The sequence below is a fragment of the Tenebrio molitor genome, chromosome 5 (assembly GCF_963966145.1).
Source record: "Tenebrio molitor chromosome 5, icTenMoli1.1, whole genome shotgun sequence".
In the NCBI taxonomy this organism is placed as follows: domain Eukaryota; kingdom Metazoa; phylum Arthropoda; class Insecta; order Coleoptera; family Tenebrionidae; genus Tenebrio; species Tenebrio molitor.
Window position 1 is genome coordinate 9,938,096 of NC_091050.1, and position 15,501 is coordinate 9,953,596.

A 15,501-nucleotide genomic window follows, 5' to 3' on the forward strand; every position below is an offset into this window, starting at 1 on the left:
CTGATATGTTTTTCTAAGTTTGAGGTTATAAATAGCGTCAATGTCTAGTGCATTGTTGTCAGTTTTACTAGTTTGCAATCGAAGACATCGCGGGAAATTCAGCAACATGTTATGTTCCTTTTTGACAGATCCAGACACTTTAGTGACGGAAATCAAACAGTGTGTCCAACGTTAAAAAAAACATGGCCTCCCATTATGCCAGAACAACGTGAACATTGTTTAGTCTTCTTAATTCCTCTTCTAAATTGCAGTTTATATTACGCTACACTGCATTTATTGATATTATTATTTATTATTTGTTATAACAGACACGAATTATAAAATTATGAATTATTTTCCAGATTGTTGCTTTTCAAACATAATTTATAAATGTCAAATAAGTTTGGCTCGGAACAAATATTTTGTTACCTGCTGTATTATTTCATTGATTGTGTTTTCCCATTTGATGTTGGTTTTAAAATTAGAAATTTGCAATTACGTGTTTCTAATTAGCAATCCGACCAAAAAACCTTGAAATTGTAGAATACCCGAACATTATTAACACTTGCCGTAATTTGAAATTATTCATTGAGCAATTATCGCAGAAAGGTGGAAAAATGCTCGTGTTTTTTCCGATAAACCGTTCACGTATTCTGTATTCTAATAGTTGATGCTCCAGCAACAGTACCTTGAATAAAAATTTGACTTTATTACCTTGTTTCCCAGAATTAGAAATATCCAATCAAAAACGAATTGCGTAATCAATGTCACAAGAAATAATAGTAATGACCGCGCCGACGAATTATTGTCCACATTTTTGTAGTGTATTAAAATTTCGAATTTTTCAGAATAAATTAGGCGAAGTAATAAAGCCAGACAACAGAAATAATTTCACGATTATGATACTTCCAGATCTATAAAAAATGTTGAAGAGATAACAGGACCATAATGACCAGGACCTACTTGTCATTTTGGCAAATTATTTTATTTCTTTATTAATATGGTGATCGTTAACGAAGATAAAATGTGTGCGAACGGCGTGGCAAAGGTGGAAAAGCTGTAGGATAACACACATATCATACAGCACACCAGTTATTTGTGAATATTTCTCAAATTTAAGTCCCAATAAAAACCGATGTACCAAATTATCATATTTTAATTTTCTCTTTTTTAATTTTCCACATTTCGAACACTCGCCAATAGCTCAAATGCTTTGCAGATTTCTTTCTAGGTCACCTCGAGAGGGTCCTTCTTCCAGATGCGCCCCACATTGGTGGTCACCACAAAAAATTGACCAATCCTACTTGCACAAAACGCCACGTTTCTTTTGTTGCGCCGTGTTGTAAAGTACAAAATTTACTTTCTTCATAAACTCTATTCATATGTAAATTTTTTATGTTTCTTCCAACTGTACTTCCAGCTGTTGAACAAATGATTTTTTTAATACCTGCCCGCCGTATTTGACTCTGCTGGGTCCAGTAAAATGGGCAGACCCGTGACAATGGTGTACTCAGCACACCGCTTAAGTAGTGAAACACGACTTATCTCGGCGTTCTAGTCTAGACACCGCATTTAAATGTGCGACTTGAGGACATGAGTCGTAATCTTTCCGAGTACGGCCCCTTTACAACGCCATTCGCTCGAGTTAAATATGCACAAGGTAATTTGCACTTTTCTCTAATTATCTCTCTCTTTCAGATACTCTTCCTCTATTTTGACACATCATCTAGGAGGACGTGAGTAACGCGTGCGAATAAATTTCATGACAACGGATTTACAATGCTGGTGATAAGATTAAGACAGAGATTAAAATTTAGTCCTGGAGGAAATTTGGTACTTTTTGAGACCCAACGAGACGTGGAATTTTTAATCCAGTCGATGCGATAATTAGTTAATTGGAGGTCACTGTCTTTCGTAAAAAGTTCATTTCGCGAAATGGAGGATTCGGATTTGCTTGGAGGCGTAACACACATCAAAAAAAATTAATTAATCAAAGAGTCGATCACTTCACTCTAGTTTTGAGCAACCGATTGCGATTAATAATAATTAATTGATCGGTGTGAGTAAAACGTTTGACATTTAGGAGCGAGTCAAGCTTTCCGGCCGCGAGCTTTTTTCGAGTCCCGAAGCGAAATATTTTTGTACGTTTTAATAATTATTTTGGTTTTCCGGGCGCGTCTTTTGCGTAAGGTGATATTTGCGATGCGCGTGTGTTTCTTGCTTTATGCATGCGTGTGTTATATCTAAATTCAAAAATCGTCCTTAACGTATGCGGACTCTACCTTTATTCAAATTGAAAAATTTATTTCCGGTGCGTGTAAATGTGCGAATGGTAGTTCGCATATTTCCGTGTGCATCTCTTCCTCTTCCCCTCGCCACGACATCCCCACATCCCTCCCCATTTGTCACAACGGGGTACGCAAATCCTGGCGAGAATTTGCCAAGTGTGTCAGCTCCAAATTTCGTAATTAGTTCAGCATCCACGTCTGCATTTTGTTGTCGAATTTTTCGCGTGCGCGTTTTTTGTTGTTGTTGTTGTTTTGGGGGTGCGTGCGCCGGCGGGGTTAATCCGTTCGCCCGGCGTCGGTTATTTTAAAATTTAATTTAAAAGCAATTAATTGTGGCTGTCTTGATTACTCACTTGTGGGGTGGACGAGTGGCACTTGTTCGTATACGACGGCACGTTTTCATGGTTGCGGACAGCGGCGGGAGCACCCCACGACGCCCATGCCGTATTGACTAAACACTGCTGCAATGTTCATGTGTAGTAAAATGTTTTTTGTGCCGTTCAATTCGTAACATGGCGTACCATACGCATTCGCCCCGCACCCCGTCTTTGCGCGTATTTCTCTTCCGCCCTTACTTGCCCCTCCTGCCCCCGCGCAAAACAAACCATATCGATTTTGGGAGAGCGTACCTAATATATACTTGCAGTAGTTGCTAGGGTATATACGGCCTTCTGGCTCCATCCCCGACCTACGTCCTCGTTGCAACCCCCCAGCCGACTCCAGCCGAGTAAACAAACGTAGCGCCGAAATGAAATTGCTGATGTATGTCCCTTACATATTGCTTGCCGCTTCCAAGGTGAAGGAAAAGGGAAACTGGCGAGTAATAAAAATAAGATGGACGCCATTTTGAAATGACTTTTTATGGCCCCATAAAGTATAAAAATCTCATCTAGGTGCAATCAATACGCGGGTACTTTTTATTGTAATGTCGAGTTAAAAGTGTATTAGGGCTTACGTTACGGCGCAGGCTTTACCTTTATCGCAGTAGGGTTTAAGGGTTCTTTTGCTCGAACTGCTGCTTACGTAAATAATCCCTCTTTTATTTTTTATAATAGCGAATTCGCCGTGTGTTGAAAATGGTCTTACCAGGTGCAGGAAAACAATTTTTATAACCAATAAAACGCTCATATCCCCTTCTAACACAAAATATCAAATGTTTACATTTACACCCTCCGTTCCTCTCCTAAATTGTTCGTTTGTCTTCGCTTCAATCATAATAAAATGACACAATTTCATCCCGGCTAATCCGGCTGGTCATTCCTCTGCAGACTCTCTTCTTCACCCCATTCCGGACACATATTTATCGCCGCCCTAATTTCATTTATGCCTTCAAAATTGACTCCGCCGGCGGTTCGCGTTTCCGCCGAAAGGGTAGGGGTCGTCGCCACCCTCTTCTCCACGAACTTCAATTGCGATGCAATTGCTGCAGATGTGCGACGACAACGACAGAGAGCGCCACTGCGGAATGCAAGCGGTCCGCTCGGTCAGGGATGGATTAAGAAATTTTTGGAACGGGGTCGAATAATAAATTGGCGTCACGAGGGAAGTGTTTGTTCGGGACGAGGGTAAATACTCACAAAAAGAACAAATAAATTTCAATAAAGTTGCAAAATGAAAGTAGGAGAAGTGAATTAGCGTCAAGAGTTTCAGACACGACCAAAAAAAAAAGTTGCAAAAGACATTTTTTATTTGCGGTACATTTTGTGGCGTTTTTAAAAAAATGTAACTTGTAGACGAAAAGAAAAGAGACAAAATAACGGAGATAGTGTGAACGTTAAAAGAGTAGAAAAAATATGAGGATAAAGAAAAATGTGTGAAAGAAAAACATCGGGTATTCATTTAAATTTATCGTCAAAGTTGGCGTTGTCGATTGTGAACGCACCACTCGTCACTCTGCATAGTAAAAACCGTAAAAACACAAACAACGCAAAAAGTGAGGTTAGATTTAAACAGCTGATCCATGATCTGTAATCCGTGGTACGTTCACAATCGACTCTTCAACGCCAACTTTGATACAACATCCGATACAATTCTACACAGCTAACAAATAAGTATTGTTTTTGCCTAATTTATTTGACGGATTTAATTGATTATTGTATATTTATTTCTTTCTGTGGTGAAATGGAAATAAAAATAAAAATCAATATATGTAATCGTAATGAAAATGATGGAGACGGAGTTAAAGGAAAGAACACGGATGGGTTATAAAGAAGAAACAGAAGATAAAATTTTGAGAGAATTCTTGTAAAAAGTGACGGAAAAAACATTTGGATTGACGAAGAAGTATCGGAAAAAAAACAAGGAGATATTTTTTATTCATGTTGAGTCGAAAGTATGAAGAATTGAAGATAATGGACCTAAAAAATGTTTAAAAATGTAGAAATCAAAGGATAATTATAAAAATAGGCACGGCATCCAGGCTAGATTTTACTTTATCATTAGACATAATTCTATCAATTTTCTACTACCCCTTTTCTATTTTTTTTAAATAATGCCTTAAAATTTACATTAAGCTTTCTGTTAAGTTTTCTCAAAATCAGAGCCAGAGTAAGCACATTTCCCGTTACCAAGGTTTTGTTTTGTGAACAGTTTATTTTACCCGCATTAGTTGTGACGTTGTTTTACGTTTTTTGAAGAATGGATTCCGGTTGCGACCCTTAGAAAAATATGTCCTTGAAAAGACTAAAGCAGCATAATTAAATTTCTTACAAGAAAATCTTGAAGGAAGTATGAAATGTAATAAAATCAAGGATGGAAAAATGCTTAAAAAAATAGCGATTTTTTTGTCGAAAATATAAATTCGTCGTACTTTAGTTAAAATTTTCCTGGAATCAATTTTAATGACATTCAGTGGTTGCACATAAGGGCCCCGCGCCTTTGAGGTCTCCGCACTAATAATTCCAAGAGAATTAAACAAAAGAAAGAAATACTATGAGCGCCTATTGTCGGTTTTCTTTTATTATATTAATATAGCATAATTATGAGAAATCGCCGACATCGGTGAACAAAAGGACCGATGTCATTTTTCCAAGAATATCATGTAGTTGCATGTTAAATACTTGCAAGTTTCTGGAAAAATAAATAGCGGTAGGGGTTTAAAAGAAATTGTAGATACTTTTTTCTGAAAAATATAAAAATTCAGGATTGTCTAATGCCGTAAAAAAGCTAAAGAGGGGCACAAGAATTAGATAGAGAACCTGAAATTCAAATTTTTTGTCAATGATAGAATAGCAAATTTTTTGAATATGACGGAGTTATTTTCCGTATAAATTATTTATTGAAAATAATCGGCACCGTAATAACAAACATTAAAAAAAAAATTGAATGAAACAGATTTTAAAAGACTGCAAAAATTAGAAGAAGATATTGACGGTATAGAATTGTTTGAGGAATTAAAAGTGTTAAAAAATATTTTACCTAAAAATTATTAATCTTCGGATGCCATAAAATATGTATATTGTTAAGAATAATCAAAGCGAAATATACCCCAATTTAATGATTTCGCTACAATAGGTATTTGTATATTAAGGCCGCGAAATCATTCTTTAACGCACCGAGAGAAAAACTATCGCCAAGGCCGCATGCGGCCGAGACAGGCCGTTTTCTAGGATGTTAAAGGATTTCGCAGCCAAGGTGTACACAACATTTTTTATGCAACCATAAACTTGTAATTATTATAAAACGAACAAGTAAAATTTAGCCAAATATCTTTATGTTTTATGTATATACAGGGTGATTCATATAGTTTCATAAATATTTTAACCAGTGGCAGATTCCGGTCTCAAAGGCTCTTGACAATAAAATTTTGAGTCATACATAAAAAATTGGCAAAAATTACCATATCGGTTTTTTCACTACATATTAGTAAATGCCATTCTTCGTTAAATTATTCCACTTTACATCCAATATATAACAAATGCCATGAATGTCATAGAGAAAATATTGGTATTATAAAGTTCGCTTTAGTTTCATTTTGACAACAATGCCTGACAGTTTGTTTCGAAGTAAAATATTTTCATTTATCTGCAGTTCTTAAAAGGTGGTAGTACACTCTTCAACATGCTTTATCTTCAACAATTTTAACCTTAGAACCTAGACATTTTTGTAAGAGCGTCTAGGGGTTGGAATCTACCACCGGTTAAAGTTTGTATGATAATATATGAATCACCCTGTATATGTTGTTTGGTTCGTTTTTTTTGAAAAACTTTAAAGTAGTTATATTACATATTTTTTATTGAAATTTAAAACGTTTAAAATTGTATTATCTCATTTGCTTCTAATTATGTGACCTGTTTACAAGTATGCACATAAATTGGGCGTTTCAGTTTGCCAAAACCGATAAAAATCACTCTATCGAAGAAAAAAGAAAAACGTACGCAAACACGTATTTACAAAATCTGTTTTTTGATGCATCGATACAAACATCTTTGTCACGGTATCATCTCACAAATTTTTACAAAGTCGTAAGGAAGGAACGCGAGTCGTGAATGAAAGGAAAGCGACCGACAATAACGGCAAACTAATTTAAAAGCAAATGACAATCCTCCCATCACTCCTAACGGAATAACAAAATTAATTATACAGTCAACTACTGAAATGTCAAAATATCACAAACTAATTGACACATGCACGAAAAAGCCCCGATTAAGACAATACCACTGAACCAGTTTGGCGATGACGCCTCGTTCCATTAAAGGGCTAATTCGATTTCGACTAGTTCGCAGATTGAATTCTTGCACCATACATTATATTATTTTATTAAAGTGACCTCTCGTTCTTAATTAGAATTGATTGACGATAAATCGAGCTTGTTTACCACGGCTCAAAACGAGAATTTGTCGCGTGATAACCCGATTTTTAACCAAACGTCAAATAACTCCGCGTTAGCAGCAGGAATTTCTAAGTACGCCGGAGGAGATGGATACACTCGTCCCGAGGCTTAAAACGATGGTACCTTCATCCACCCACGACGTGACTCACAGCGAGATAAATCGCGTTTTGTTTGCGTTTATGAAATATAATAACACCCATTTGTTTGGATGATATAATTATTAATCAGAGCGTCTGGTAAAGTCGCAGACTGGCTCAAGTCAAATGTTGAGGGAGCGAAAGGATTCGATTTGATAAGGCGATGCGAATTTTGCCAAATAAATTGGTATCGGTCATGCGAGGTGCGATTGGAGCAATCGTAGTCGGTGGAAATTAATTTTACGATTCGTTGTAGCAAGAGGCAGAAATCAGAATGGCAGATATCTGCATATGAAACCGTGTTTTGAATTAATTAGTTTCGGCTCGGTGCCAGTTTTATAGATTCGGTTAAGGGAAGCGAAATCCGGCCTCATCTTCTTATTGTTATCATTACGTAGGTGGTCTTAATCACGTTAGAATTTATGTTTCAATTGAACTGACGAATCCGAAACAGATTATAAATAAATTAACGAGTGCCCTCGAGTCTCGGTGAAACCGCCAAACTGCTTTAAAATTCCTCCAAATAATCGATAAGAGCCTCACTGCGAAAGCCCCTTTGAATTCCGAGCAAACTACATGAATTATGATCTAGTTACTTGATTTGAATTGGTAATAAAATTGGAAAAACAAAATTTACTTTGATTTATGTTGATATTATATGAAGCAAAAAATAATCCCGGGGAGCCAAAGAAATTTATTGGCGTGTTTTATCGATACCTAAGTCTCTTTTTTATCTTTGCCTAATTTGATTCGGCACAATTTGAATCAATCCCGAGTAATAAAGTTCGATCATGATCCTGGTTTTTAGGATGTTTGTCGTAATCGCGAAAAACACAAACACACAGACACTTGATCCGGAATGCAGACAATGTCAATTATCCGGCTGAAATTCCTCTTCGGCCCTATATCCGACGGTTTTTCAGCATTGGCTTAATCTATTCTTGAGTTTTTCAGATAATTGGAGGTTGCAGCCTGAGCTTTAATAGGCTTACGGAGTTCTGCGGATAACAGAATGATTCAGTTTAATCTAGCGTTTCGTATTTCTATTTGGGCCGCCGGTGGGGTTGCTTCTTTTCATAATAATACATCAAATATTTACTCAAAGTAAGTTGGTAGTTGAGCCCCGCAGAACGGTCAAATGTCAATAATTAACGCCCCAATAACTCTGTATGGATTATAGGTAATCGATTGCTTAATAAATGAAATCCCTTATCCGATTATTACAGGGCAAAGGCCAAATAAATTCTCTCCTCGCTTATCCTTATAGCCCTGAAAACCTACAAAAGCTAAGGTGGGTGTTTTGTTCAACGGTTACGATATTACGCCAGCTCTCACCTAAATATACATCGACCGTATGCGTGAAAGCACCACCGTTGCGATCTTTCAATGAATTGTTTACATTTTCAAAGAAACTCTTCAATATTTATGCCCCGTAAGTTGCCCTTCTCTGGATTGTGTTTATGTTACATAATGTATTTATGAACCAGTGCAATGTAAATAGCCGCATTGTTGATATTTATTATAACTCGCGCTCAGGACCGTTTTTAGGGGTTGCAGGTTATCTGGTCCTTGCCACAAAAAAACCCACGCGTTACGACTTTGTTTCGGAGAGAGATGTTCGCTGCGAACTCGGAAAAATGACGATAACTAAAATATGACCGGGGGTTGTTCGGGAATGGGAGAAGTGCCACACATTTTTCTTCGCTAGGTTTATTTGCAAGCACTATTGCACATCGACGTATTGATGTTGGGGGCGGAAGGCGAACCCCTCAAACAAAATATAGATTTATTAAAGTACCGACACGAAAAAAAATAACAACAAGGTTTTTTGTGACGATATGAAGACGACAAATGGTCATATTTGTGACTCTTTACGATCGATGTGAAGTGCTTTGGATGATTAAAAAGGAAAGCATGAGTGGACAGTGAGGAAAAACTTACGGAAACCAATTCTTATGCACCATTCTAAAAGAAAATGACACGCCTGCAGCAATAAGTAAGGGAGCAGATGTAGATTTATTTATTATTTATTACTTTAAATTTCAAAACTCAATGTTTAAGTTTTCACAGTAGAAAGTGAATCTGTATCCATTGCTACCAATGGGGGAAGGTTTCTATTTCGTTCACTTCACTTTCGCTCATCGTTTTTCAGTTATTATCTTTCGCTCACTGGTTTTCGTTCACCCGTAAATTTTTCCAGTTCTTTCTGATAACGTAATTTTGATTTTTTAGGCAACACTTGGTACCTCGCGGCACTTGGCTCTTCCAGGACATCAGGAACATTTTTCCAACAGATCCGTCCAAAAATGTGACTTATTTTTATTTAAAATTTTGAATACAACGTTACAGACTGAATTTCGAAGGAGGTATCGAAGAAAACCAAATACAGCACTCGAGAGTTAGGGCACTTTCGTTCACGCGAATTGTGAACGAAAGCCTAGCCTTCCTCACTCTTACTGTACTATATCCAACAGCATGCATGACTCGTAGATAATGATTTGACGAGGAAGGAACGTGAAATACAAAAGAAATAAAGAAAGAATGTAATTTTGGAAACAACATAATGATAAAGAATTACAGAGATAAAAATGTGATGCAGTACTTTAGATTCCACTCTAAATAAGCTTTCCAAAGAAATGTCAATTTATTCTTCTTGGTTCGTGCAAAATTTGCAGTTTTGCAATTTTTTGAAGAACATATTCTTCTGCTAATTCCGTTGTCTTTAACCTCTCAGTATTCCTTTTTTCCAAATGGTGTTTCCTTTCGTAACAAACTTTGTGTGATTTTATTTGGGAAATTTTGTTTTCGTCTATTCATAGACAGGATATTCTTTTGCTCATTTTTCATAACAGAATATGACAATAAAGACAACATTGATTGTATTTTTATTTATTTTCCTCTTCTTTCGATAATAATTTAATGATACTAATTAAATTTTTACGTGAACTTATCTAATGATCCACTATCGATTGTCATTGTTATAATATGCCGATACATTTATTAAATTTTTTGTGGGAACTGATCAAACCTGACCTGAATGACATAATCATAAATGCAATGGACCAACAGGATCTGACACGTTTTTCATTATTATTTTAAGTTGTCCTTCAAATCCATTACTTTATGTAGTAATAAGAAAGGAAAAGTGAAAAAAACCGGTTACTTTCTCCAGGTGTGAGCTGCAAAAGACATTTTTCTACGATTAAAAATGAAGAAACGAGAATGTAAAGAAAGAATACAATGAAATTGGCAACCAGATTATTTTAATAATGTAATAGTCAAATCAGATTATTTGCAAATGTTTATTGCTCCTAGCAAACATTAAACTTTTGTTACCAAGGCTGATAATTTGTTATAAAAAATGTCTTCTCTATGCAAAATAAATTTTTATTGAACCTCGCGGCAGTTAGAACACAAATTGTTGTAGATAGTGCAAATAATAAGTGTTTTCCGCTTTTAAAATATTACATAAATGGAAATGTTTGAGCAGAAAAAATTAGATCCGAAGTGGAGGTAATAATTTTGCTAAATCCGATTTCCTTTCATAAAGCGGTCATTTAAAATGTTGCGGAAATTGATTCGTTTAATTTTCTGCGAAAAATGTCTTATTTTTGCAATAAGTTTCTGAAATGGTTTTTATCGTGATTTCACATGAAGCAGGGAAACAAGCAACGCGAAACCTTTGCATAAAATGCCAGAGGCCACGCTGCGTGGGTTAAAAGACGGTCCTGTAGAGTTTCGTGTAAATTTTGCTGCGTGCCATTTTGCACCGACCACATTATTCCACATTTCGGATAAAATAACACTGCATAATTTATAAACAGAACAATTTTCTAGTGCGCATATTCTCATTAAACGCGATTTAAAATTTAATTTAAATGGAAACGGAAAAATAAGTAAAATCCTGACAAAATCTGGACTCGTCGTAAATTAAACAAATTAAGTGTGAGTGTTGGAGATTTTCGGTGTTGTTCGGCTTCCTCTCCCGTTTTTTCGTTGGCAAGATTTATTGTCACACATGAAAACTGGATAAACATGGAAAACACAATAATTTGGGCGATAAATTTACAAATTGCTATCGCAAATATCTGTTTAGTGCCGGCAACTTGAGAGCGATAAACTGTTACAAATTTGGCACGTTTTGTTTACTGCTTCGGCATTACTGAGCTTAGCCCGACATCTCTATTATCATAAAAGCAACATTCAACCCTTTAAAGCATACATAATGCTCTCTCCAACTTTCGAAAATTCTATTTTGATCGGGATTATAATTCATATGGGGGGGCGAGAATGTGGCCGTTTTAACATTTTTGCACTTGACTGATACATAAACTTTGGAGAAACTCGCTCGACAAACTTCAACGACTTAAATTAATAATACATAAGACGTATATTTTGGCGCGTTCCGACTCCGTATTTTCTATATTTATTTTTCTACGCAATAACATTCAAATTTTGAGTCAATGGTGGTCGATGATACTTTGAACCTGAAATAACTGGAAGAGAGACTGGAGATTATGCACGGTTGGTTATATTTAGTCAACACCAGACAACAAACACATAAACTGCATATTACAGGTCAACACGCGGTAAATTTATTTAAACTATTTCATCGCTACAAGTAAACAACAAAAGGGTCGCATACATTTAGACGGAATGCATCAAATCGTAACAATGATTGTTTTCAAGACCTGTTACAATCTCTGCAAAGCCCTCCGAGCTTTAGGATTCCTGATTACAAAATAAAAATAACAATTCCAAAAATATTTTCCTTTCCCCCATTCCTGTCCTTCTCTATCCTTTCCCTTCTCTTGCATCCATCTTATCTTCCTTCCGTCTTCATTCTGTATTTCTTCCCGTTCCTTTCTCTCCGTCTCTCTCATTCCACTACATCCATTCCACATGTGCTTAATTATCTCTCTCTTTCCTCTCCTTCCACTCAATACCTGTTTTACTTCCTGTATCTGGATTCTTTGATTCTTTCCCTTCATTCTTGCTTATCTGTATCTTTGTCCCTTTCACTCAGCTCTACATTCATCCATCTTCCTTTTGCTCTCCATCTTTCCACCTCTTCATTGGCATACCTGTTCCTCTGGTAGTACTTCTCTCTCTTCTTCTTCTACTTGTTCTGTTTTTTTCTCTCCAGTACTCCTTGAGTATCTTGCACTCTTCCCTTCTATCCATTTTGTCCTCAAACTTTTCTTTCCCGCTTTCACTGTCAGCCTATTCCTCTTGCACTCTTCCTCACTATGTAATCTGGCTTTTCTCTGTTCACCCCTTTCAAATATTTTTCTTCCACTTTCTCTACCTATTCTTGTTCCTTTCATCCCCAGATCTCTGTCCCCTACATCAATACACTCTCTATCATGGTCTCGAACATCATCATTCTCCTTCTGAAATCGCCTCCCCACTTTCTCTCTCCTATTCCCCAAACACATCCGCCTACCGAAGTTAAAGTAATAAAAAACAGTTCTTTTCTTCGTTTTTTTTTTAATGAAGAATATGTTTTTTGAAAACTTCTTTCACGACTTTCAATTCAAGCAATTTTATTCCAACCTTTCTGTAAGTTTTTTCTTTATAATTGATAAAATTTAGACAGACCAAAATTTGAATCAGAAAATTTGAAAAAAAAAATTAAAAAGTCAAACAATATGATAAAAAGACCTCATTTTTGTCACATCCTTTGGTCACTGAAATTATTTATTTTGTTAACTTTGCTATTTGTATGAAACTAAATTCACCAAAATATTCCAGAAATATTTCATAATTTTATTTCATTAGTTCATTAAACTTCAAGGTTCTTAAACTGTTGTATTCTGATTATTGATGGTTCTAGAACGCATTGGGCGAAATGAAAGTAAGATTTATAATGGTGTAACAATTTCATTTTTATTGAATTTTGAGTAGATTTATCTACTGTAGCTGTTGTTAAAACAAGCACGAGTCGCAGACGAACTCAGAGAAAACGAGGAAAAATTAACGAATACTAATTCATGATCATTAGAAAAATGTTTTGGCCAATGGCTTGCAGGAAAAAAACCAATTATGAATTTTTTGAAATAGTAAAAATTGCTAGAAATTTTTGTTGCTGCCATGACAATCATACCAAATGCAAGTTTTCTATAGGATGTTTCTTGCAGACGAGATATTTTTAAATGAAAAACAATTAGACGAACCAATTTCTACTATATTTTCAGATTTTTAAAGTGTTTTAATTTTTTTTGAAAAACGTGTGTATTAAAAATGTTCTTTATATGGGCAGAGGGAAAGAAAAATTTCGAAGCTTTACCTTTTACGTAAAAGAAATAACCATACAATGAAAGTGAGGGAATTGATAAATCAGCCTCCTTTATTGCTTGAAAAACATTTCAATTATTTGAAGCACGAAATTATTGATATCTTCTTTATATCAAACTTGTTTTTAGAAATAATCACTCGGTTTTTCCTCCAAAACTGGTTGCGGACGTTAAAATTAAAAATAAAATTCCAGATATAATCTGAAATAAATAAACTTAATAAAAAGGTAATAAAAAGATTAACGTTTAAATAGATTATACTAAAGATCGGTGAAGATAAAATAAAAAATATCTTCATATATTTTACGTGCGCCGTAAAAGAGTTATTTATTCAAAAAATATTTCAAATTGTTTTTGGCCAAAAATATGAATTAATTGTCAGTTAAAAAATCTAAATATTTTCCTCACTGGACAAAAATGGAAAAATATTTGAAATTCCAGATGTACTGCATGATAAATCTCACGTTAGAAACTGGAATTGTTGTCTAAAAACCAGAACAGTAAGAAAACAAAATGTAAAAAGAGTTTTGTGGCTAATAAAAATTATTTTCACGAGAACAATGCCATGCTGCAATTTTTGCATTTTTAATCTTATGTTTGTTTTATTTATTCAATTTCTACTACAATGTATCGATAATGATTAATGATACACTATTTGCACAGTTTTTTATCGTTGCTATTTCTATTTTTTACAACTACGAAATAAAAAAAATCACAGTAACGTAATGCCATTCATGGAAATCTCTACAGTGGGTTCTCACGTTAGGAATAAACACTTCACATCTCTTCACATAGAGTTTAAATTGACATTCTAAATAACTCACGGCTGTTATTCAATATTACCTTTACAATATACCTACTTACCTTTTTCATAAAAAGTCCTCAGGTGGTATGGAAGTGAATAGTAAATAAACATATCTCAAATCAAATTATTGTTGAGCAAAATGAAGCAAAGGCAAAAACTAGACACTCGAACGATTCGGTTCATTGATTTTTTTAATTAAGACCCACTCGACGGGATTGTAGTTTCTTCACCATTGACATTTTACTACAACAGTGCAGTCGGAGCATCGACGAAAATTGAGAATTTGTGTTTGCAACGGTCGTAAAAATTTTGAAAATTTCACGGGAGTGACTTAAGAAGTCACCTTAGTTTCATGTAAATTAGGGATAACTTTTTATTGGCTATTCCTAATTAGGATAGGTCTTGAAATGAATAAAATTTTAAGAGAATGCTAAACAGTTAATTTGTTGTTTTTAATACCGGTAAATGTCAATGCTATTTGGCGATTTTACTTAGATTTTATTTGAAAAGTAAGTGTTAATTCGCAGTGTATATCCTAATTTGCGGCGGCGGAAATTGCCACCGCCACCCCGAAATGACAAGATTTATGCGAACATCCAGTTCAACAATTTCTTTGAAGAATGTGTTAACAATAAAGTGAGGTGTAAGTGTTGGTGCAATAAAAGCGGCGATTTTGCCACATCCGAAGTCAATCCTTGGTTAAATCGCCATCATCGTAAACCCCCGAAAATTATGGAAGTCATTCCGCCTCTTCATCCTGGCAATAAAGCCATCAAAAAATTAGAGTCGGGGTACGGAGCGTCGCAGCATCTTTAAAAAATCCTTCCCCATTCCCCAGTTCATGTGGCGCCTGAATACGGCCATATCTCATTCCCCGCAAAAATAAACTGACTTATCTCCGAGATATAGGCCGAAAAAACATACCCTTAAACAAGGTCATCGTGGTGTTGTCTTTTTCCGGCTCGATTCGCCCCCATTTGGCGGTCCTTTTTTCACATGTATGGGAGAACGGGGCTACCCTGGCACAATCCCGTCAATCGATAAACAGACGCTGCTGACGTAAGCGTCGTTCAAAGACACGGCGCCCTCCGGAAATTCGCGAAATTCCACGATGTCGCAGGTGGTGTACTGATTGACATTTCTTCATGCGGGGTGCTGTGCAAGT

General features: G+C 35.7%; 1 protein-coding gene across 1 annotated transcript in view; it reads right to left on the reverse strand.

The window, feature by feature from the left end:
- LOC138131188 (protein abrupt-like) overlaps positions 1-2,639 on the reverse strand; it is a 39,190-nt gene extending 36,551 nt beyond the window's left edge. Inside the window, exon 1 of the mRNA XM_069048041.1 lies at positions 2,621-2,639. The gene's annotated coding sequence lies outside the window, so the exon portion shown is untranslated. The remainder of the gene's footprint in view (positions 1-2,620) is intronic.
- Positions 2,640-15,501: the final 12,862 nt, after the last annotated feature.